The sequence below is a fragment of the Carcharhinus amblyrhynchos genome, chromosome 22 (assembly GCF_965287045.1).
Source record: "Carcharhinus amblyrhynchos chromosome 22, sCarAmb.v2.hapA, whole genome shotgun sequence".
Taxonomy (NCBI): domain Eukaryota; kingdom Metazoa; phylum Chordata; class Chondrichthyes; order Carcharhiniformes; family Carcharhinidae; genus Carcharhinus; species Carcharhinus amblyrhynchos.
This window is the reverse complement of record NC_137345.1, coordinates 47,438,057-47,463,566: the sequence shown is the minus strand read 5'-3', so window position 1 is coordinate 47,463,566 and position 25,510 is coordinate 47,438,057. Positions and strand designations below refer to the sequence as shown.

Here is a 25,510-nt window from a genome sequence, read left to right as displayed (position 1 = left end):
AGGGTTGTGGTCATGTGACAAATACTATTGGTACACAATGGATGGTGATTCATGTTAACAAAACGGCCTTGAACTCCCCTAGTCAGCAATATAAAGTTGCGATTGAAATAGAATGAGTCCGCAGCACCCTCCTTGCACTATGAGTTTTGTTGGTTCCCTCGTTTCTGACCATTTCTTCAGAAAGTGTCGCTTTGTTCCTCCTTTACTCGTTTTGTTTTTAGTTTTGCTGCCATTGACTTTGAGGCAATAAATTCAGATGTGACAGCGAAAGTGCAGCTGAGGAGGTGATTGTGACAAATAAGGAATGTGTGCCAATCGCAAAACTTCTACTTTAGATTAAAAATTGACCATTTCTTTGCATGTTGTATTGTAGCAGCATTCTGTGTCAAAAAAAGTTTAATAAACTCCTGCAAAGGAATTCAAATCCTGTCCAATGCTGCTGCTATGTAATAGTCAATGGTCAGGGCATTCAGCCTCCGGTCTTTGGGTAAGCATTCTCCAAGGCAGCCTTCAAGACACACAACAATGCAGAATCGCTGAGCAGAAACTGATACTCAAGGTATACACATGAGGACAGCCTCAATCAGGATCTTGGGTTCATGTCACACTACATGTAGCCCCCACCATTCTTGCAAAATCTCACTAACTGTCCTAGCCTGAGACAATTCACACCTCTTTAACCTATGATTATCCCTCTCTCCACTCCCACTATAGATCTCTGTAAAGACTTGATTACCTGTAAAGAATTTCACAATAACTTCATTGCAGTGTTAACGTAAGCCTACTTGTGACAATAATAAATAAACTTTCACTTTAAACTTTAAAACTCACATTCCAATCATTATCTTGCAATTGTGTTTCTGCGTATGTATACAGTGTTTGTGAAACCTACCTCTCCACTCACCTGATAAAGGAGCAGCTCTCCAAAAGTTCCTGGTTCCAAATAAACCTGTTGGTCTTTAACCTGGTGTTGTGAGACTTCTTCCTGTGTTTACCTCAGTCCAATACCAACAATTACCAAATCAGGTGCTCTGTTAAGCTTTCATTTGGATTGCTAAACATAGGTTTATTTATTTTTGCGTCAACTCGGCTTTCTTACCAGGAACTGTTAGGGAACTATGAGCCATATTATCATGGGAGATGTGGTTATTTGACTAATGGTTAGTTCCAGTGTGTGGAGGAGGCTGTGCCGGGAAAGAAAAAATCAGAATTACAGCTTCCAACCAAAGCCCAGGATTCTGACGTGCGTGTTTGCAGAGGATTGCTGAGGTTAAAGAAATGTGGATTTTTATTACCGTATCTGTATGTAGCAATCCCCTCCCTATGCCAGATAATCCCCTCGGTTGAAGGGTTGCAATACCCGTCTTGGTTGAGCTGGTCCGGGCTGCCTTCCTGGAGGCAATCCCACAGTGTGTGTGTGTGGTTAAAGAGATCAGCAGGCAAACGGCTAAGTTAACAGATGGGCACCACTAACAAGCTGCTGAGTGTTTTGCTAATTTACATGACAGAGTGTAAGGCCCCGGGAAAACACAGGTAACCCGTGTTACAAACAGATACAGATGGTGCAGATTTCTCTCCGGGCTCCCCCTCCTCGGAGAGAGTGAGTCTCTCTCTCTGAGGCTGACGAGCATTTAGCAGCGATTGCTTTCCAGAGCTGTGGCAGGGATCTGTGACTTATTTCCAACCCCACTTTCCATGTTAACGTGCCTTGGCATGTGTAAGAGGGACACAACCCCTTTCTCTCTCTCAGACACACACACAAATATGGGAAAATAGCAGACTCTGGTCATGCTGTGTGGGCAAAGCAACATCAGTTCATTCTCTGCTGCACTAGGATGTAGATCTCATGTTGAAAGGCTGGAGAAGAAGAGATTGGAAATGTGCACAGTAAAGGTAAGATTATTTTCAACCAAGTTTTAACTGTTTGGGTTCTGAAATTCTCTCATTCTTTTCCCCACTGTGGTTTTTGTCTGATAACATCTGGGAAATTCAGCTGTTTTCCAGCCTTTCTGGGCAGCTTGTTGTCTGAGGAATGTAAAGCAGTGAATGATAAAAGGCAGCCAGTCTTGGAGTGGGGCAGGGTCCGGGAAAGCTGAACCTCTTAAAGTGCAGCTCCCGCGTCTGGTTTAGGAGAACTTGACTGGTTTGTTCACAACTTTCTCCCTCTGCCATCAGAGGTGAAACATCCCACGATCTGCAATACATTTATGGAAAAAGAATAATAATTGGGAGGATAAATTTGGCTCACGTTCTGTTATTGAGAGGGTCAGATATCTAACTGGGCTATCAGACTCACACATCCTTGTCCCATAAAATTATATGACCAAGATTTGATTTATTATTGTCACTTGTATTGGGATTTGATTTGATTTATTATTGTCACATGCACTGGATACAGTGAAAATTATTGTTTCTTGCGCTATACAGACAAAATATACCATTCATAGAGTAGATAGGGAAGAAGGAGAGGCTGTCAGAATATACTGTTGCAGTTACAGACGGGAGAAGAGAAAGATCAGTTTAATATATAGCAGGTCCTGAGGAGAGCAGGGAAGTTGTGTCGGTTAGTACATGATCTCAAACTTGTATCTTTATCCCGACGGAAGGAGGTGGAAGGGAGAATGTCCGGGGTGTGTGGGGTCCTGGATTATGCTGGCTGTTTTTGCGAGGTAGCTGGTAGGTAACTGTAACTAGTGCTGTTTGGTGCAGTAACGCTACCGCAGATTTTAAGATTGAAAGGAATGGTTGTGGGTAACGGGCTTGGGAGTATTTAAATGTGAGTGAAAGTTATCCCTCCCATGGAGTTAGAGAATTTGACTAAGATGGGAAATACCTTCCGGATAACCAGACAGGGGCTGGGCCACCCTTATACTGGATTCAATGAGTTGTAAATATTCCACCTCCGCTAAATAAAAGTGGACATCTTCAGCGATCCTTTTAAAAAAGAGCAACATTTTTTGTTAGTGGCGACATGGTGAAGTTTTCTGTAACAGGGGCAGTTTAATGGGAATATTGTATAATGAGCAGTGGAATTCTTCCCTTGCTGGAAGTAAACTAATTGATTGATGGTTTTTGTAAACCTCCTTCTGAAGCAGACCTTGTCACTGACAGGATTGGACGCCAAGCAGTCATCTATTTTTAACATTTTTTTTAAGTGAGTCATTTGGTCTACGTAACATCATTTTAGTAAACGCATGTTTCAGTCTTGGAAGGTTTAAGACTGGAGACGTCCTGAAGCTCTCAGCACAGCAGAACTCATCCATTACAGACTATTTTTCATTGAAATTCTGTAGAGGTAAGGTATAGCAGAATCTCTAATTTGCTTGAAAGCATTTTTTTCTCTCTCTGTCAGTGTCCTCCTCCTCCTCTTTCTTCCAAAGACAGTGGACTCCATCTGGAGCAGACATCCACTGGGGTCTCCCGCACCACTATCAAATGGCCATTTTTTTAAATATATGAGTCTAGTTGGGTACCATTGGCACCATGGCATAATGGAAAGCACCGCTGCCTCACAGCGCCAGGGACCCAGGTTCAATTCCTGGCTTGGGTCATGGTCTGTGCTGAGCTTGCACATCCTCCCCATGCCTGTGTGGGTTTCCTCCGGGTGCTCTGGTTTCCTTCCACAGTCTGAAAGACGTGCTAGTTAGGTGCATTGGCCATGCTAAATTTTCCCTCACTGCATCCAAACAGGCACCAGAGTGTGGCGACTAGGGGATTTTCAAAGGAACTTCATTGCAGTGTTAATGTAAACCTACTTGTGACCCTAATAAGTAAAACAAAAGGTAATGCCAGCAGCGGGGATATGGGAGCTTGCACCAATTCTGCACAAACTACCTACTTTGGTCCCACTACAATCAATAGCAAAAATCTTTTTTCTGACACTTGACCCTTCTTCAGATCAAATATAGTGCCTCTATAAGCTTTCCAGCTCTGATTAGCACAGAATTTTAGACCTTCTGATCTCGATGGTTCAGCCACATTTCTTTTTTCCAACTGAGTCATCACAGAATGGAAAGATATTACTTTTAGCACAGTGGAAGTAACATCCCACTAGCAAACTCATTTTCTCCAATGCACAGGTTTTCATTCCAATTATTGAAAGGTTAAAGAAATCTGTAGATAGAATACTTACTGTAATTATTACAATTAAAAATAAATTAAATGGGCACAAAATTTAATTAGTTCTTTTCTCCAGTCTTAAGCAGCAGAATATTATTCTGTGTTTTTTTTTATTAATTCATGGGATATGGGTGTCGCTGGCTGGCCAGCATTTATTGCCCATCCCTAGTTGCCCGATGGCAGTTGAGAATCAATCACATTACTGTGTCTCTGGAGTCACATGTAGACCAGACAATGACGGCAGATTTCCTTCCCTAAAGGACATCAGTGAACTAGATGGGTTTTCCAACAATTGACAATGGTTTCATGGTCATTAGCAGATTCTTAATTCCAGATATCTTTTATTGAATTCAAATTTCACCATCTGCTGTGGCGGGATTTGAACCTGGGTCCTCAGAACATTAACTGAGTTTCTGGATTAATAGCTTAGTGACAATACCAGTGGACCACCCCTAAAAAAGTTATCTCTTGCTCTCTAGATGGAGAATGTGACATTTCATGAATGTCTTTTCAATGGAGAGTTTGGTACATCTGAGTGGGGTCACTTTTGCAATTTTTAAATTTTTACGTCCCTACCTGTTTTTGGTGTTATTTTACCTGCTGAAGGCTGTATTATTGTAAACTGTTGTACTGGATTATGGATGCATTCAATTCACTGTGATATAATCTAATAGCTCTGTTGATTGTCAGGATTGCATCTCATCTCAAAGCTGTAAGTACATTGACTGGTGCAACTTGCTACATTCAGGGATGCAATGACAACTCCATTGTGTGGGGTGTATTTTTATGGTTGCCTTTAAGAAATGCTGACAATTTGTTTTCCCTCATTCTAGTGGTAATGAGATTTTGACTAATTATTAAAGAAGTTATGGTTGCTGCTTGACCTATTGCCGTTTGTTATTTTCAGTGTGGTTGTTCTAGATTGTAATTTAGAGTCTAATTTAGGAAAGCAGTTTGTTTATTACAGCTGTGAATTAAGTGTGAAAGTGCACATGATAGTTCTTAATAATGAGGGTGATTTTATTCACGACACTACAGTAAAAAGCAAAGCTGGCAACGAGCAGACACCAGTAACAATCACAGTATCAGCTGTTTGGAGCAATGTGGTTGGAAAGGACCTTTATTTATGCATTGATCAGTACGGCATTTGGTAGCAATCACAATAATGTGCATTTAAATAGCGCTTTAACTAAATAAGGCATTCAAAGATGCTTAACAATCCCTTAATCATCTGTATCTGTATTCTGCCATTCACACATTCTAATCACTTAATGACACTTTTAGCACATTTGTCCACTACCTTCATCATTTACATTTTGTTTGTCCAATTACAGCGCCCACCCCCACTCTCATAGTATAGATCTCTACTGGTTTTCTTTGCTCTGATGAAGGGTCACCGAGACTCGAAACGTTGGCTCTACTCTCTCTCCACAGACGCTGTCAGACCTGCTAAGATTTTCCAGCATTTTCTGTTTTGGTTTCAGATTCCAGCATCTGCGGTATTTCGCTTTTACTTTATTGAAAGCTGTTTCACAGCGAGTAATCAGACAAAAATTGATGCTGAATCTAAGAAGGAGACATTAGGACAGGAGATCAAATGTTCAGTCAACGAGTATCATCATAGAATCACAGAATCCCTACAGTGCAGGAGGAGGCCATTTAGTCCATTGTGCCTGCACCAACCACAATCCCAGACAGACCCTATAGCCGTAACTCCAAGTATTTACCCTGCTAATCCCCCTAAGAGAGAATTTATCATGGCTAATCATCTAACCTGCACATCTTTGGGACAGATTTTGTATTAAATTTTAAAGAGAGAAGTTGATTGATTTATTGTTGTCATGTGTATTTGGATGCAGTGAAAAGTATTGTTTCAAAGCACACTGTTCGTAGGGGAGAAGGAAAGGAGAGAGAGCAGAATGTAGTGTTTAAGTTCAGGAAGGAAGCTTATGGCTTCGGCAGCTGAAGACACAGCCACCAGCAATCAGTAATCAGGAGGGTCCAGAATTGGAGAGGTTTGTATGGCTGTAGGAAGTTACAAAGAGGATGAGGCCAGGGAGTGTGAAAAGTTAGATGAAAGTTTTAAAGGTTCAGAAGCCAGTGTAAGTCTGTGAGCTTGGCTGATGGATGAACAGGATTTGACATGAGGAGCCTCAGAATTTGGAAGATGGACGACCAGCCAGAGAACATTGAACAGAGCAATAAGTTCTGGGTGGCATGGTGGCACAGTGGTTAGCGCTGCTGCCTCACAGCGCTGGGGCTCTAGGTTCGATTCCCAGCTTGAGTCACTGTCTGTCTGGAGGCTGCACGTTCTCCCCGTGTCTGCATGGGTTTCCTCCGGGTGCTCTGGTTTATTCCCACATTCTGAAAGATGTGCTGGTTCGGTGCATTGACCCAAATAGGCGCCAGAGTGTGGCGACTAGGGGAATTTCACAGTAACTTCATTGCGGTGTTAATGTAAGCCTTTCTTGTGACACTAATAAATAAACTTCTTTTACTTTAGGTTGGGTTTGGACAAGCAGGGAGTTGAAACCAGTGGCTAGGGAATAAAACTGGTGGTTACTGGGTGGGGTGGAGGGAGGTGGTGGTGGTGGGGGTGGGGGGGGGGGGGCTGTTGGGGGGGGGTGTGTTGGTGGAGAGGAGCTGAGGGGCGGGCTGGAGGTGGCTGAGGGGTTGGGGGGAGCAGGGGCTGAGGGGGTGCGGTGCATAGAAACACAGGCTTTGGCCTTTCTGTGCATAATTGGCTCATTCAGAGTTCAGTGATGGAGAGGCAACAGGGCATCTTGAAGAAACAGTGAAGAATTGGTGGTAACATTGGGATGGTTAACAGTGTAGCTAAACTGCATCTTTGGATGATGCTCCAAAGAGAAGTATGTTAATGGTGAAAGAACCAAAAATAGACCATTGAGCAACACCAGAAGTTTGGAAAGATAAGTCATTATAGGAGATATTCTGGTTATGACTGGACCTACATTTCCTCACACAGTGAAGCAATCCATGCCCGCAGCAAAACTTGGGCTGATAAGTGGCAAGTACTGTTCACTATACATAAACACCCAGCAACATCCATATCCAACAAGACAGCCTTTAGCACCTTCATGCAGTTACATTGCGGAGTTGAGGGGATTGAGCTATGAGGAGAGGCTGAATAAACTAGGCTTGTACTCGTTAGAGTTTAGAAGAATGAGGGGAGATCTCATTGAGACGTATAAGATGATGAATGGGATGGATAGGATAGAGGTGGAGAGACTCTTCCCGCTCAAAAAAGACAGTAGGACTAGGGGGCACAGCCTCAAGATAAAGGGGAGGCGGTTTAGAACAGAGTTGAGGAGGAACTTCTTCACTCAAAGGGTGGTGAATCTCTGGAATTCTCTGCCCGTTGAAGTGGTGGAGGCTGCCTCGCTAAATATTTTTAAGAAGCGGGTTGATGGGTTCTTGATAAGAGAGGGGATTAAGAGTTATGGGGAGAGGGCGGGAAAGTGGAACTGAGCCACAACAGATCAGCCATGATCTTATTGAATGGCGGGGCAGGCTCGAAGGGCTAGATGGCCTACTCCTGCTCCTATTTCTTATGTTCTTATGTTCTTATTACTGTCACTGAGTACCAAATCTATATATTGGGAGTGACCACTGACCAGAAACTCAACAGAAACCCACATAAATGGTGCCTGCTAGCTCCTAGACTAGGTCAGGTGTTGGGTATTCTATGGCCCACGGTTTGCCTCCTGGATCTTTCTGCAAGTCAGGAGTGTGATGGAATACTCACATTTCCTTGGAGCTGCTATCTGTACTCAAGAGCCTGACACTGTCCAGAACCAAGCATTAACTTGTGCGATACCTCATCCACCCACTACCTGCAGCAGCTGGAAACAGTCTACACCATTTTTTCAATGACTAAATACATAAGAATGGGTGTGAAAACTTGCTCAAAAAATGGACGGGGAACTCTTCCATCTTCCCGCTGGATGGACAGTTAGAATCATCCCGTAAAATTCCACACATCATCATTTTTAGAAATATATCACAATTCCTTAATCCATTGGATCAAAACTCTGGAACTGCTTACCCAACAATATTGTAACAGCCTTATTATTAAACTGTAACAGTTCAAGGACAAGGCCCAACATCACCTTTAAAGCACGTTCTTCTTGAGTTCTCTGCCTGAAAGCAAGTCCAGCCCACAGCACCATACCTCAGGAGTAAGGCAAGGAGGCAGCTCCCAAGTCCACCCCAGCCAAAACAGGACTCAAACCTTTGTTATTGGCATCAATCTGATCTACATGAGCCACCCCCACCATGACCATCCAGGAATCTTTGCCACTCTCACTTCCTGCCATTGGCATATGTTGGAAGGATTATTTAGTCACATTATGAGTACACCTTCTTGGCCATCAAGACCTTGGGTGGGACTTGAAGTCTCACAACACCAGGTTACTCACCTGAACAAGGAGTGACACTTTGAAAGCTTGTGCTACCAAATAAACCTGTTGGACTTTAACCTAGTGTTGTGGGACTTCTTACTGTGCCCACCCCCCAATCCATCGCTGGCATCTCCACACCTGGACTTGAACCTAGAGCTTCTGGCTGAGAGGCAGGGATGCTACCCACTGCACCACAGGACCTCCCCTTAGCAGAGTTAGGGATTGACAAAATAACAATCAGGATGGGGTGGGAATTAGAGGGGAACTTGGAGATAATGATGTTCGCATGACATGTCTGTTTCTTAGTGATCCAGGGAGGAGGCTCAGTTGAGATAACCTTGGTGAGTTGCTACAGTAGACCCTGTAAATTGTCCAGTACCAGCGATACTGGGGATGGTGGCAAAAGCACCAATCAAACAAATTGCTTTTTCCTGGATAGTGTTGAGCTCCTTGAATGTTGTTGGAGTTTACACCTCGCCAAGTAACTATTCCATCACATCCCTGATTTGAGCCCAGTAGATAAATGGGCAATATTAACAGATAAAGCCTTGCCACTCAATGCCTTCAGTTTAACATTGTTCTGTATCTGACTCTGAAACTTAATTATATCTGTTTACATTTCACTAAAAGTCTTGAATAAAACATACACTTTCTGTAAATGTCACATTACTTAGTGTAACGCTTGCTTGGTCATACTCGTTATAGAGCAGAATACTCTTCTCCCAGTGACAATATCATGAGAAATCGGGTGTACGCTCAAAATGGATTTTAATAATCACAGGCGCAATATTCATTTTGAGAGTTGATTAAAGTATATTCAATTATTCATGATGTCTGTAAATTCTTTTGCCTTCAGTGTTTAGCTTATTGCTTCTGGGTGAGATTAAAAGGTCTTGTTTTGAGCCCCAATGACAAGCTGTCGCTGACCTAAAGAAAAAGCCCAGAATCAGCCCACAAATTCAAAATGGTCTGGTTCATCCAAGTGCAGAACATGCTAGGGTGAGGCTGACAGCATTAAATACTGTATTTTTAGTGCTATTAATGTGAGTAAAACACATGATGGTCCCCTGAGGTGCATTGGAACAGGGGTATGATTCTATAGACTGGATGCAACTAACTGTAATGAAAGGCACTGATATTGTTCTTTGTTAGCAATCCAACTTTAAATACATTGCTGTCTATCATGTATAATTTCTTGGTATCTCTGTCTGATATGATGTGTGTGTGTGTAAGTGTGTGTGTGTGTGTGTGTGCATGTGTGTGTGTTAGTGTGTGTGTGTGTGTAAGTGTGTGTGTGTATAAGTGTGTGTGAGTGTAAGTGTGTGTGTGTATAAGTGTGTGTGTGAGTGTGAGTGTGTGTGTGTGTGTGTGTGTAAGTGTGTGTGAGTGTAAGTGTGTGTGAGTGTAAGTGTGTGTGTGTGTAAGTGTGTGTGTGTGTATGCATGTGTGTGCATGTGTGTGTGCGCAAGTGTGTGTGTAAGTGTGTGTGTATGCATGTGTGTGTATGTGTGTGTGCGTGTGTGTGTAAGAGTGTGTGTGTGTAAGTGTGTGTGTGTACGCATGTGTGTGTAAGAGTGTGCGTGTGTGTGTGTGTGTGTGTGTGTGTAAGAGTGTGTGTGTGTGTGTGTGCTGCTAATACATAGCACTAAGTAACCTCTTAAACTGATGCTATGGGTTATAATTACAGAATTCTATTGCTTCCGTTAATCATGGGTTAGGCTAAAGCTGGGCAAACTCATATACATCTTATAATCTTCAGTCCATGGGTGGAATTACTGACTGATAATTTTGGTTTGATTTGATTTGATTTATTATTGTCACATGTATTAACATATGGTGAAAATTATTGTTCCTTGCACACTATACAGACAAACTATACTGTTCATAGAGAAGGAAACGAGGCAGTGCAGAATGTAGTGTTACAGTCATAGCTAGGGTGTAGAGAAAGATCAACTTAATGCAAAGTAAGCCCATTCAAAAGTCTGACAGCAGCAGGGAAGAAGCTGTTCTTGAGTTGGTTGGTACGTGACCTCAGACTTTTGTATCTTTTTCCCAAAGGAGGAAAGTGGAAGAGAGAATGTCCGGGGTGCGTGGGGTCCTTAATTATACTGGCTGCTTTGCCGAGGTAGCGGGAAGTGTAGACAGAGTTAATGGATGGGAGGCTGGTTTGCGTGATGGATTGGGCTACATTCACGATCTTTTGTAGTTCTTGTGGCCTTGGGCAGAGCAGGAACCCATACCAAGCTGTGATACAACCAGAAAGAATGCTTTCTATGGTGCATCTGTAAAAGTTAATGAGAGTCGTAGCTGACATGCCAAATTTCCTTAGTCTTCTGGGAAAGTAGAGGCGTTGGTGAGCTTTCTTAACTATAGTGTCAGCGCTTTAATTTTATTAAAGTAGTTTGAAACTCTTCTTGAAAGAGCCACATCTGGCTTCAGAAGAGCAGATGTGAGCTGCACAGTCGAGATCAATGGGAAGGAAATGCAATCAAGGTCGCTGAAACAAGCATGTTCTCCTCTGGATTCAATATAGTGAGGTTTTCAGATTGAACCCTCACCTCTAGCTCCTGGAGTGGGCACACATCTCCACTCCTGCCCAAGTGTTTGGCCCCAGGCTGACTCTCAGCCCTGGATGCTTTGTTAGTGATAGCGGCAGTGTAATTAATCAGAGTGAAGTTAATCTGAGCAGTTAAATGAACAGACCAGCAGTCACAGGATGTCACTGCCAAAATCTGACTTTTGTTTGTTAAATCTTGTTTAATGCATACAGATTCATAAAATAGCCAGTTGTTGGTGTGCGTGCGAAGACTCTGGATCCATGCTTTAGATAGGATTCTCTTAAACTGCTGTTATGGGTCATGATTACAGAATATATTTCAGGATTCACGGATTACTGTGATGGAATGGCCCACATCCCAGCTCACCCTCTGCCCGCTTGCCTAAGTGGCCATCCCTCAGCCTAAGTTATTTAATTACCGTAAGCATAATGTTTAACTTGGACAATTGCACAAAACAGTTGATATCAATGGAAAGAATGCAATTTTGGGGGTATATAGTGGGGGCTTTAAACCCCCTAAAGTTAAGAGTTGGGAACATAGGAATGTGAGTAGATCATTCAGCCCATTGATTCTGTTCCGCTGTTCACTGTGGTCTAATTGCCTACCCCAACACTACTATCCACACCCATTGATGTTGTTAGTCTCTAGAAGTAAATTGATTTCAGTTTTGAACATGGTCAGTGATTGGGCTTCCACAACCTTCTGGGCGAGAGAATTCTAAGCGTTCAGCACCCTCTGTGTGAAGAAATTCTTCCTCATCTCCATCTTAAGTGGCCTTCCCCTTATCCTGAGATTATTTCCCTTACTTTTAGACTCACCAGCTAGAGAAGCATCTTATCAACATCCACCTGTCATGACCTACAAGAAATTTGTAAGTTTCAATGAGGTCATCTCTCATTCTTCAAAACCCAAGTGATAAGAGACCCAGTCTCCTCAAACTCCCCACAAAAAACAATCCCACCATCTCAAGGATTAATCTGGATAGCCTCCACTACACTCCTTCATGTCACTGTTTAAGCAGATGTTCTGTTTCATAGAGATGGATGGCACAGTGGTTAGCATTGCTGCCTCACGGTGTCAGAGAACCAGGTTCAATTCTGGCCTTGGGTCACTGCCTGTGTGGAGTTTGCAAATTATCCCCGTGTCTGCTCGGGTGCTCCGGTTTCCTCCCACACTCCAAAGATGTGTGGGTTAGGTTGATTGTAAGATGTCTCACAACACCAGGTTAAAGTCCAACAGGTTTATTTGGTAGCACAAGCTTTCAGAGCGTTGCTTCTTCTTCAGGTGAGTAGGAATTCTGTTCACAAACAGGGCGTATATAGACATAAACTCAATTTACAAGATAATGGTTGGAATGCGATTCTTTGTAGATAATCAAGTCTTAAAGGTACAGACATTGTGAGCGGAGAGAGCTTTAAACACGTTAAAGAGATGTGTATTGTCTCCAGACAGGACAGTTAGTGAGATTTTGCCCAGACAAGTCATGGGGGTTACAGATAGTGTGACATGAACCCAAGATCCCAGTTGAGACCATCCTCATGTGTGCAGAACATTTAGGTTGATTGGCTGTGCTAAATTGACCCTAGTGTCAGGGGATTAGCGGGGTAAATGTGTGGGGTTACGGGAATAGGGCCTGGATGGGATTTTGGTTGGTGCAGACTCAATGGGCCAAATGGCCTCCTTCTGCACTGTGGGGATTCTAGATGTGATTACTGGATATAAAGTCAATAATTTATAATGGAACAAACTGAGCCAATCCAGATTAGTTGTGAGGAGTTCAAGTCTAGTTACAGGAAGGAAAATAAGTTCAATCGAATCAAGTCTGAATCCTGTACAAAGACGGGTATTTCGATGTAATCTTCATTGAGCAGCCTTCTACAGTTGAGTCACACTTGTTAAGGGTGATATGATTGATAACTTGATCATTGGTAATGATAACGTCATGTAAGAAAGGTTAGAATTGGGATTATTTTTTCTTATCCGATGATTTTTGTTTCTGAAGATAATTTTCATTCAATGAAGAGAATATGATAGTGTACAAGCCTGTGGCCTAGGTTTGACCTGGATACAGTTGTCTGCTTTTGTGGACTTTAATCAGTGCTGATGCTGCCTCTAATCCTCTGTTGTAAACAGTGGATGTTGAAATATCCCCAAAGGATTGGATTCTGCGATATGTGCCAGCTCCATCCAGAGTGAACAATATTTGATCAACTCAATAAAACGGCATTACGGAGAAGCTCAGAGCAGCTTTGAAGGCTGTCTCGGGGCTAGGGGAATACCAGGGTGTCCCGGAGCCTGAACTACATCAACCTGATTGCAAAGAGATTGTAAAAATGGGGGAAGATCCAGAAAAGTCTGCGTCTGCGAGCGACGGGAAGAGGTGGGTGAAAAATTCCAGAGTATGTTGAAAGGGTGCCGGTGAGGGGGAGGGGCAGGAAGGGGGGAGTTAGTGGTGGAATGACAAAAGTTGCTCCTGTAAATGGGTAGGGAATGGAAAGAAATTCCTGTGACACTATGTGAACAATTTTATAACTATTTATTAGATTTGGCAATAGAGAGTTCTGGAACATAGCCATAACACCCAGCAATTTCCACATCAGAAACAAAGAATAACCTCCCTGATGTTTGCCACCACCTGACAATCTATGGAATATTGAATGTACTTGCAGTCAAAGTCCTAAGGTCCTGTGTCACATTGCGCTTACAGTGTAATTACATGTTATGGGTCCACATTCAGGGCGGTTTGAGTCATCAGCTGGTTTGAAACCATTGGCAAGTTTTGTTGCTTTTGCAGGTTATCATGTATACAAACACTTACTCGCGTAGGCAGAGTGTGGTTAGAATGTGGAATGTGCTACAGCCTTCAGTCATTAAATAGAATAGATTTAAGGGAAAACCAGATAGCACAGAGGAGGGAGAACGGATGGTGCTCAATGAGTAGAGTAGAAGGAATATGTGGAGAAGACAAGTTGACACAGAGAGCCTATTGCTAGGCTGTAAGGTGGCACAGTGGTTAGTTAGCACTGCTGCCTCACAGCGCCAGGAACCTGGGTTCCTGGAGTTTGCACATTCTCTCTGTGTCATAAGAACATAAGAAATAGGAGCAGGAGTAGGCCATCTAGCCCTTCGAGCCTGCCCCGCCATTCAATAAGATCATGGCTGATCTGTTGTGGCTCAGTTCCACTTTCCCGCCCTCTCCCCATAACCCTTAATCCCCTCTCTTATCAAGAACCCATCAACCCGCTTCTTAAAAATATTTAGCGAGGCAGCCTCCACCACTTCAACGGGCAGAGAATTCCAGAGATTCACCACCCTTTGAGTGAAGAAGTTCCTCCTCAACTCCGTTCTAAACCGCCTCCCCTTTATCTTGAGGCTGTGCCCCCTAGTCCTACTGTCTTTTTTGAGCGGGAAGAGTCTCTCCACCTCTATCCTATCCATCCCATTCATCATCTTATACGTCTCAATGAGATCTCCCCTCATTCTTCTAAACTCTAACGAGTACAAGCCTAGTTTATTCAGCCTCTCCTCATAGCTCAATCCCCTCAACTCCGGTATCAGCCTAGTAAACCTCCTCTGCACTCCCTCCAGGGCCAAAATATCCTTGCGCAGGTGCGGCGCCCAAAACTGCACACAGTACTCCAGCTGCGGCCTCACCAATGCCCTATACAGCTGCAGCAAGACCTCCCTACTTTTATATTCAATCCCCCTCGCTATGAAGGCCAGCATCCCATTCGCCTTCCTGACCACCTGCTGCACCTGCAAGCTGGGTTTTTGCGACTCATGCACAAGGACCCCGAGGTCCCTCTGCACCGTCGCCTGCTGCAGTTTTTCGCCACGTAAGTAATAGTCCTTCCTACCATTCTTCCTACCAAAGTGGACCACCTCACACTTGCCAACATTAAATTCCATTTGCCATTTCCTGGCCCATTCGCCCAGCCTATCTAGATCCTTCTGCAGACTTTCCACACCCTCCGCACAATTTGCCTTTCCCCCAATCTTGGTGTCATCAGCAAATTTCGACACCCTGCACTCGGTTCCCTCCTCCAGATCATCTATATAAATGGTAAATAGCTGAGGCCCCAGCACCGACCCCTGGGGCACCCCACTAGTCACCAACCGCCAATCCGAATAGCACCCATTGACCCCCACTCTCTGCCTCCTATTTGACAACCAATCCTCTATCCACGCTAACACCCTACCCCCAACTCCATGTCCCCTGACCTTCTGCAATAACCTCTTGTGAGGTACCTTGTCAAACGCCTTCTGAAAATCCAGAAAGACCACATCCACCGGCTCTCCTCTATCCACTGCCCTAGACACATCCTCATAGAACTCCAGTAAATTTGTCAGACACGACTTCCCTTTAATGAAACCGTGTTGCGTCCGCCCTATCAAGCAATTCCCTTCAAGATGCCTCGCAATTTCCTCCTTAATGACGGATTCTAACATTTTACCTACCACAGACGTTAAACTAACCGGCCTATAATTCCCCGCCTTTTGCCTGGCACCCTTCTTAAACAACGGCGTAACATTAGCCGTTTTCCAATCTTCCGGCACTTCCCCGGAATCCAGCGACGTCTGGAAAATAACCACCAAGGCATCCACTATCACCTCCGCCATTTCTTTCAGAACCCTCGGATGCATTCCATCCGGTCCTGGGGACTTGTCCACAATCAGCCCCTCCAGTCTGTCGAGCACCACCTCTCTAGTAACAGTAATGTCATTAAGACCCTCCATTCCTACCACCTTTCCATCGCTAACACCCGGCAAATTATTCACGTCCTCCTCCGTGAAGACAGAAACAAAAAAGTTATTCAAGACCTCAGCCATATCCCCATCCCCTACCACTAGCTCCCCTTTCTCATCCTCTAAAGGACCAACGTTCACCCTAGCCAGCCTCTTCCTTTTTATATATTTATAAAAACTCTTGCTATCCTTTTTTATATTAAGTGCTAGCCCAGCCTCATAGCTTCTCCTACCCTCCTTTATCAACTTCTTTGTCAATCTTTGTTGACATTTAAACCTTTCCCAATCCTCTTCTCGCCCACTGCTCTTAGCTACTCTAGATTCCTCCGCTTTTAATTTAACACTTTCCTTCACCTCCTTCGTTATCCACGGCTTATTACCTCTCTTCCTACTGTCCTTTTTAACCATCGGAATAAATTTCTGCTGAGCACCAAGAAAGATCTCCTTAAAGATCCTCCACTGCTCCTCAGCAGACCTACCTTCCTGTGTGGGTTTCCTCTGGGTGCTCCGGTTTCCTCCCGCAGTCCAAAAGACATGTTGGTTAGGTGCAATGGCCATGCTAAATTCTCCCTCAGTGTACCCAAACAGGTGCTGGAATGTGGCAACTAGGGGATTTTCACAGTAACTTCATTGCAGTGTTAATGTAAGCCTTACTTGTGACACTAATAAATAAACTTCTAACTTTTATGTAATTTGATGCGACAGACCATTCACCCTATCAAAAACACACCTTTTGAAAGCTTAATTAATTAGTAGCACAAGTAGGCGTACATTAACACTGCACTGAAGTTACTGTGAAAATCCCCTTCTGATATGACATTGTAAATTTCTACCGCAGTGGATTCCTGCTAATCCAATTAATCACAGGTAACCACAGGAAACACTCAATAGTCTTTGTAGATAAATGAGCTTTTTAACTAATCTCAGTGGTCTCATGTTCTTATCACATTTGGCAACTAGCTCACTTTGGCTGAACCCCTGGTTAGTGATGCAGAACATTTGATATTTGATTCATTATTGTCACATGTATTAACATACAGCGAAAAGTATTGTTTCTTACACTATACAGGCAAAGCATACTGTTCATAGAGAATGAAAGGAGAGAGTTCAGAATGTAGTGTAACAGCCATAGCTTGGGCGTAGAGAAAGATCAACTTAATGCGAGGTGGGTCCATTCAGAAGTCTGACAGCAGCAGGGAAGAAGCTGTTCTTGAGTCGGTTGGTACATGACCTCAGACTTTTGTATCTTTTTCCAGTGGAAGAAGATGGAAGAGAGAATGCGTGGAGTCCTTAATTATGCCGGCTGCTTTGCCGAGGCAGCGGGAAGTGTAGACAGAGTCAATGGTTGGGAGGCTGGTTTGTGTGATGGATTGGGCTACATGATCTTTTGTATTTCCTTGCGGTCTTGGGCAGAGCAGGAGCCCATGCCAAGCTGTGATACAACCAGGAAGAATGCTTTCTATGACGCATCTGTAAAAGTTAGCGAGCGTCGTAGCTGACATGCCAAATTTCCTTAGTCTTCTGAGAAAGTAGAGGCATTGGTGGATTCGAGTCCCTGACTGACTGAGATTAGTCATGAAGGTCCACCTTCATGTTAAATCAGGTTAAACCCCCACCAGTCAGCCCCCTCTCAAAGGGGAGAGGGCAGCCACAGGTCACCTGGGACTGGTGATTTCACCTTTAACATGTGGCAGACACCGTATACCTCTGTCTGTTTGGTAATGGTGCTTAATGAAAAGAAAATGAATTTCTCTAAAACTCCCCGGCAGCATTGCTGTCATTAAAATATTTAATTTTCTTTTTAACTTCTGACTGCTTCAAATGGGAACCTGCTAATCAGTTCCCGCACCCCATGTGGTAGTGCAAATGATGTGCATCTGTGTAAGTATCCTTATTATGCATTCATTAACATTGATAATGAGCTCTCCAACCTGTCTTTATAACATTGCACAAGAAGCTCGTAGGAAAGCGTCAAAGGACAAATAGAAATCTTCTAAGGCTGCATCTGTTTGCCTGCTGCTTCATGGAAAGCGGTTTGGCATTTGACTATAATATGAGCTGGAATCCTGCTCGCTCCTGATATGATATTTCAGTAAAGATTCTACATCTCTATAGGCCACAGCGTGCACGGGGACTCTGTTCTTTCCTGCTTTGCTCCACTGGTTCAAGTCTACTCTTCTGATATTCTATTTATGCTGATTGCTTTAATTTAGGATGACAAGACGAGGGAGTTGGAAGAAAGAAATAATTCATATCCTGCTGTTAGATAACCTTTCCTGCCAACAGAATTATTGATAAACTATTATTTTTAGACTTGTGTTTAGGTTAGACCACACCACAGCAATGTAGAAGTGAAGATGGTATACACCTGATTTAATTTCTGATGCGCCAAATTTCCACACGGGGCACCGTATTTGCTCCGCCTTTCGACATATTGGAGGCAGCATTTTGTCATTTTAAATGTTTTTCAAATAACACTCTCAGGATGCAGTAAGGCTTTTATTTGTGGCCTTGTTGTTCTAGATACAACTGAGCCATTTGCTAGGTCATTTCAGGCAGCAGTTAAGAGTCAACCGCGTTAATTTGGGGATGGAGTAGGATTGTGCAATAAGGCAGACAGGGTAAAAAATAAAAGTCTTTATTAGTGTCACAAGTAGGCTTACATTAACACTGCAATGAAGTTACTGTGAAAATCCCCTCTGGCGCCTGTTTGGGTACATTGAGGGAGAACGCACTTAACCAGCACATCTTTCAGACTGTGGGAGGAAACCAGAGCACCCAGAGGAATCCCACGGGGAGAACATGCAGACTCTGTACAGACAGCGACCAAAGCCAGGAATCAAAGCCAGGGGTCGGTGCTGGGGCCTCAGCTATTTACCATTTATATAGATGATCTGGAGGAGGGAACCGAGTGTAGGGTGTCGAAATTTGCTGATGACACCAAGATTGGGGGAACGGCAAATTGTGCGGAGGGTGTGGAGAGTCTGCAGAAGGATCTAGATAGGCTGGGCGAATGGGCCAGGAAATGGCAAATGGAATTTAATGTTGGCAAGTGTGAGGTGGTCCACTTTGGTAGGAAGAATGGTAGGAAGGACTATTACTTACGTGGCGAAAAACTGCAGCAGGCGACGGTGCAGAGGGACCTCGGGGTCCTTGTGCATGAGTCGCAAAAACCCAGCCTGCAGGTGCAGCAGGTGGTCAGGAAGGCGAATGGGATGCTGGCCTTCATAGCGAGGGGGATTGAATATAAAAGTAGGGAGGTCTTGCTGCAGCTGTATAGGGCATTGGTGAGGCCGCAGCTGGAGTACTGTGTGCAGTTTTGGGTGCCGCACCTGCGCAAGGATATTTTGGCCTTGGAGGGAGTGCAGAGGAGGTTTACTAGGCTGATACCGGAGTTGAGGGGGTTGAGCTATGAGGAGAGGCTGAATAAACTAGGCTTGTACTCGTTAGAGTTTAGAAGAATGAGGGGAGATCTCATTGAGACGTATAAGATGATGAATGGGATGGATAGGATAGAGGTGGAGAGACTCTTCCCGCTCAAAAAAGACAGTAGGACTAGGGGGCACAGCCTCAAGATAAAGGGGGGGCGGTTTAGAACGGAGTTGAGGAGGAACTTCTTCACTCAAAGGGTGGTGAATCTCTGGAATTCTCTGCCCGTTGAAGTGGTGGAGGCTGCCTCGCTAAATATTTTTAAGAAGCGGGTTGATGGGTTTTTGATAAGAGAGGGGATTAAGGGTTATGGGGAGAGGGCGGGAAAGTGGAACTGAGGCATGACAGATCAGCCATGATCTTACTGAATGGCGGGGCAGGCTCGAAGGGCTAGATGGCCTACTCCTGCTCCTATTTCTTATGTTCTTATGTTCTTATAATCGAACCCGGGTCCCTGGTGCTGTGTTGCAGCAGTGCTAACCACCGTGCCACCCGTTTCGTTCCCAGAAGGTTGTTTGTGAAAGGGTTGAGTACGTGTGGCAATTTAAAACTTTCAGTGGCATTTCCAGTTTTTTTATTGAAACTGAAATTGAATTCTGAAGCTGTCATGGGACTTGTACTCACATTCTCTACCATATTAATCAAACCTCTGGATTACTAGTTGAGTAACACAATCCACTGTATTACTGTAGTGACCTGTTATTGCATTTTGTACACAACAAAACTAGACAGGAGACCACTGTAATGTTAAATCATGTACACTGCAGCAGTCTTATCACAAAATAGTGTATTAGTCTCTTGGTTTATTACACCACTCTGATTTTTGAACCGAGAAATTACTGTTGGCTGCACAATAGGTGATTTTCACATTTATGCGACTTTCCTTTTTGAACATTAACCCATTTATTTTAAAAGGAATGTCTGCCAAACACATAAAATGATCATTAGCAACCCTCGTTTCCAAGATTGCTGTGTCAAAGTTACCTGTTCTCCAAGTGGAGCTGTTCCAGTGTGACCTAAACGATGGCACCAATAGCCAGCATCCACCTTGCCCATCATTGGTGAACTGTGACAATCTATGACACACAACTCCCACCCTCAAACACCACTTTCTCAGAAAAATGGTTTAAAAATGAGCAGCTGAAATGTAGCATAAGAAAGATGCCTCCACATTACAATAATTGGCACTACCATATGGATCTCAAGGGAAGATGGCTCTGTGCATCAACTTGGCCTGGTGCCACGTGGCATTCTGCCTTCTTTAGGTGCCAAGATTGCACAAGGGAAGAGTTAGTCCATTCAGGTTTCAGAACATAAGACTTGCCATGTTTGAGCTCAAGGTGTGCTGTTCTGTGCTCTTTTATCTTCACACTTTATCATCTCATAATTATTTTGCATTCGTTAAGACGAATCTCTTCAGAAATCATTGTTCGAGCCAATCAAGAGAGAGTAATTCTGAATGCATCTAAAATAAGAGTCATGATTTCCAATAAAGGTTGATACAAACAAGGATGAGGTTTTTGATGTGATTTGATTTATTATTGTCACATGGTATTAACATACAGTGAAAAGTATTGTTTCTTGAGCACTATACAGACAAAGCATACTGTTCATAGAGAAGGAAATGAGAGTGTACAGAACGTAGTGTTACAGTCATAGCGAGGGTGCAGAGAAAGATCAACTTAATGCAAGGTAGGTCCATTCAAAAGTCTGACAGCAGCAGGGAAGAAGCTGTTCTTGGTTGGTCAGACGTTTGTATCTTTTTCCCGAAGGAAGAAGGTGGAAGAGAGAATATCCGGGGTGCGTGGGGTCCTTAATTATGCTGGCTGCTTTGCCAAGGCAGTGGGAAGTGTAGACAGAGTCAATGGATGGGAGACTGGTTTGTGCGATGGATTGGGCTACATTCACAACCTCTTGTAGTTCCTTGTGACCTTGGGCAGAGCAGGAGCCCATACCAAGCTGTGATACAACCAGAAAGAATGCTTTCTATGGTGCATCTGTAAAAGGTGGTGAGAGTTGTAGCTGACATGCCAAATTTCCTTAGTCTTCTGAGAAAGTAGAGGCATTGGTGGGGCTTTCTTAACTATAGTGTCATCATGGAGGGACCAGGATAGGTTCCTGGTGATCTGGACACCTAAAAACTTGAAGCTCTCGACCCTTTCTACTTCATCCCTATTGAGTTGGCTTCCTTTCATTATAATTTTGTCAAGTTTTAGTTGTAGGTGGAAATAAGTTTAAGTTTATTTATTAGTGTCACAAGTAGGCTTACGTTAACACTGCAGTGAAGTTACTGTGAAAATCCCCTCGTTGCCACATTCCGATACCTATTCAGGTACACTGAGGGGGAATTTAGCATGGCCAATATATCCAACTGCACGTCTTTCAGGCTGTGGGAGGAAACCAGAGCAGTCAGAGGAAACCCACGCAGACACGGGGAGAATGTGCAGATTCACATGGACAGTGACCCAAGCTGGGAATCGAACCCTGGTCGTTGGTGCTGTGAGACAGCAGTGCCAACCTCTGCACTACCATGCTGCCCAGTCACTATATCTAAGTCAATCTATGTGCCACCAACCATTGCTATGTTTTAATTAGTGGGTGAAATGTCTTGCCAATCTACATTAGGACTGTATTTATGATGGATGTGTGTTGTGTGAAAAGGAAGAACTTCTATTTGTATAGTTTATTTAACAACCTCAGGACATCCCAAAGTCGCTATAATCCATTAATTTTTGTTGAAGGGCAGTCATTGTTGTTGTGAAGGTAAAGGAGGAATCAATTTATGCACAGTAAGATCCCACAGAGAGAAAAATATCCAGACAATCTGTTTTTAGCAATGTTGATTTGAGGGATGAACAGTCAGGGATAAGCATTCCTGCTCCTCATCAAATTGTGTCAGGGGATTATAGAATCCGTAGAATCCCTATGGTGCTGAAGGAGGCCATTTGGCCCATCGAGCCTGCACCGACAACAATCCCACCCAGGCCCTATCCCTGTAACCCATGTATTTAACACACTAATGCCCTGACACTAAGAGCCAAACCACTTAACCAGCACATCTTTGGAGTGTGGGAGGAAATCAGAGGAGGAAACCCATGTAGACACGGGGGGAACATGCAAACTTCACACAGGACAGTGACTGAGCTGGAATCGAACCCGGGTCCCTGGTGCTGTGAGGCAGCAGTGCTAACCCACTGTGCCACCATGCCCCCATTAGGGCTTGTGAAACAAAACATGGGCAGGGCATAAAAACAGTCAAAGAAAAGGTTTTCTAGGAGGCCTCCAAAAGCAGTGAGAGATTTAGAGGCCCTTCACTGAGAGAGGCAGCATAATGATTCCATCCATTTCTGTTTGGGTCAGACAAGCTGAGATCTCCTCAGCCCTGAGGAATGTTTGAATGGGCAGGTGTCGGTGTAACCAGGAGAAAACTGTTAAAGGAGCAGCAGGTCCATGCTTGGGTCACCGACTGGTTGGTATCAACATTTAATTCAGCATTTAGTCCCCAAAGTAATTCAACTGAGCTCAGGCTGTAAACATTCTAATTTTATTATCCCTGTCATTTGGAAGTATTACTATCGGAAGTGTTTCCTTGACTAGATATGCTGCAAAACCAGGTGACATTCAAATATAGTTGATCTTCCTCTACATGAGACCATAAGATACAGGAGCAGAATTAAGCCATTAGGCCCATTGAGTCTGCTCCGCCATTCAATCATGGCTGATAGCTTTCTCATTGCCATTCTCCTGCCTTTTCCCCATAACCCCTGATCCCCTTATCAATCAAGAACCTATCTATCTCTGTCTTAAAGACACTCAGTGATCTGGCCTCCACAGCCTTCTGCAGCAAAGAGTTCCACTGATTCACCACATGTCAAAGTTGCAAATTGCGGTGCAACTGGAGAAGTGTCAGCCTCAGTAGGTCTCAGTAAGATGAATGTAGTACTTCCAGCCAAACCGTGAGACAATTCGCTGCTCCAGTGTGACATTTCCATTCCCCACTCCGGCCATCCTCCAGCTCACTGAGTGAGACCCAACAGTTTAACTGCAGTTGTGTGCGCTTCTGCACTGAAGATTCTCACCTGGTAGGCTGTGCTTCCTAAATTAATTCATGTACAATCCCTACTACCTGCAGAAAGGGAAAGTTTTGCCTTAACTCATGACCCAAAAGCAAATGGACAGCGTCTAAATCTACTGCAGTCCATAACATCCACAGTTTCTTCATGGGGAGAAGTGCAGAGTGAATGGGAGAGCAGAATCAGGGAGATCTTCCCAGAATTTGGCAGAGTGATGGCTCCGATGGCAGAGTGGCCGGAATCTTCTCACCATTCCCACCGGCGGGCTTTTCCCATCCCGCTGCAGTGAACATAGAATTGGCTGGCTGCCAAATTCTCCAATCTCATTGCGATGGGAGCTTGGTGTGAAGAGGAGGTAAAACCGTGCCCAGCGTGTTCAGAGAAACAGGTCGGTTTTCTCTCCAGATCTTATCACTCTCTGTCTATAAATCCAGCTGGGAGAGTTTCACGCCATCACACAGTGGGCCTCAACACACTGGCAAAGCCCGGCCACACGGAGATCAGGGTGCCGTGTTTAAAGGGCACCCCCTGATGAGATCATGAACGATCACCCTTTGGAGCTTGCCACGAGGCCTCAGAGTGCCCCATCATACTGCCACAACCCCCCCTGTCCCCCAGCCCCAGATCGGAGCCAGCATTCACCCCCTACACCACAAATACCCCCCTTGATCAGAGTCAGATCCAAACCCTCACCCTCTCGCCACCCTCCAATCAGAGGCCGCATTCACCGCGCCCCCCCCCCCCAACTCCCTCCCAACAGAGCCAGCACTTCTCCACCACTACCCGCCCCTCTCCTCCCCCCCCATCAGATCTGAGAGCTGGCACCTCTACAGCAATGCCCCCACCCCCCACCTTCCCCCTGATTGGAGCGGGTACGTCATTACCCCCTCCCCATAACAGTCAATGCCAGCACCCCCCACTACCCCACCCCCGAACATCTGACATCGAACCCGCTGTTTTCAAACCTTCACATCCCACACTCACAGACACACAAGCATTAAAAGTTTAGTGTAGTTAGTTACTTTCCTAGACAATTTATTGTTCTATGCTGGAAGGTACAAACTTCACTGTTTATGAGTCCTTTCTGGTTACCATGGCTGCGGGAGCGGTGTTTTCAAGTTCCTTTAGATCCCAACAGTCAAATTGAACTGCAGTAGTTGGAGAGCAGTTCCTTCTCATCCATTATCTGTCTCTTTCAGACGTTGATGAGTTTTATACCTAATGTTTCTTTCGGTGGAAAAATTCACTAACTCTGTGCTGGATTCTTTTGAACTGTATGAGTTGAGAGTCTTAAATTGAGAGAGGAGAGAAGGGAGTTCCTTTCTGTTTCATTGACAGTTTTCCAGTCTACTCATTGCTTTTGTCGTTAGTTGGTTGTATTAAAGAGATTTCATAATAGTTACTTCAGTCACATGACCTCTGTCTCTCCCCATAATGATTTCTGGAGTAGTTTGTATATCTGATGTTTGAACCAACAGCTACTTTCATTTTATGGCTAAGGGGTGAGTTGACCCCACCCACTAAACCATTGGATGAGTCATTATCCAGTTTGAGGGGATAGGAGATAGGAAGGCACATCCTCATTGTTCTGCCAGGTTTCCTGTCTCTGTTGGAAAGGTAATCACATGGAAATGCAAATGCTTTGCCCAGTACACTTCAATAAGTCCCTTTACAGTGGTTCCTGCTGTCCTCAGGTGTGAAATTCCAGAGAAGGATAGTGCAGCATGTATGAATTGCAACTCGCAAGACCAGATGTCAGGTGACTTGTGGAGGCCATCTTTAGTCTTTCCTTTTCAAACAGGAGTCATTTCTGAATAGTTCAGTACGTGTTTAGTCAGCCAGTGAAATTATAGATCAACCTTCCTTCTGCACAAATAACGTCACCATGACTGTGAAAATCGTAGGCCCAGAATTGTGACAAAATAGTTCTGGTTAAAAGAAGGTATCTTGGAAACACACACATGCACACATTCTTGCTGTCAATTTTAAGATTGCGGCAGATTTGCAGGATAGTTTAAATTTAGGAATGCCTGGCCTCTGCTTTTCGCACTTCCAGTTGGCGCACAGCCTCTCCTACTCCTGGAGCCAAAACCCATGGTAAGCAGCACAGATTGGTGCATTAGAATCCACAGCATGCTGTGCTGATCCCCCATTTGCTGTGAAA

The 25,510-nt window shown here is 44.2% G+C and overlaps 1 protein-coding gene across 4 annotated transcripts in view; it reads left to right on the top strand.

The window, feature by feature from the left end:
- Positions 1 to 25,510, top strand: part of LOC145357124 (alpha-1,3-mannosyl-glycoprotein 4-beta-N-acetylglucosaminyltransferase C-like) — a 169,657-nt gene that overhangs the window by 27,562 nt on the left and 116,585 nt on the right. Inside the window, exon 1 of one of the 4 annotated variants that reach the window (XM_080210274.1) lies at positions 974 to 1,893. The exons of 1 other annotated variant lie outside the window; for it this stretch is intronic. The gene's annotated coding sequence lies outside the window, so the exon portion shown is untranslated. Of the gene's footprint in view, positions 1 to 973; positions 1,894 to 3,212; positions 3,296 to 13,401; positions 13,479 to 25,510 lie in introns of those variants that run through there. 2 more of the 4 variants (XM_080210277.1, XM_080210278.1) reach the window with 2 other exon arrangements.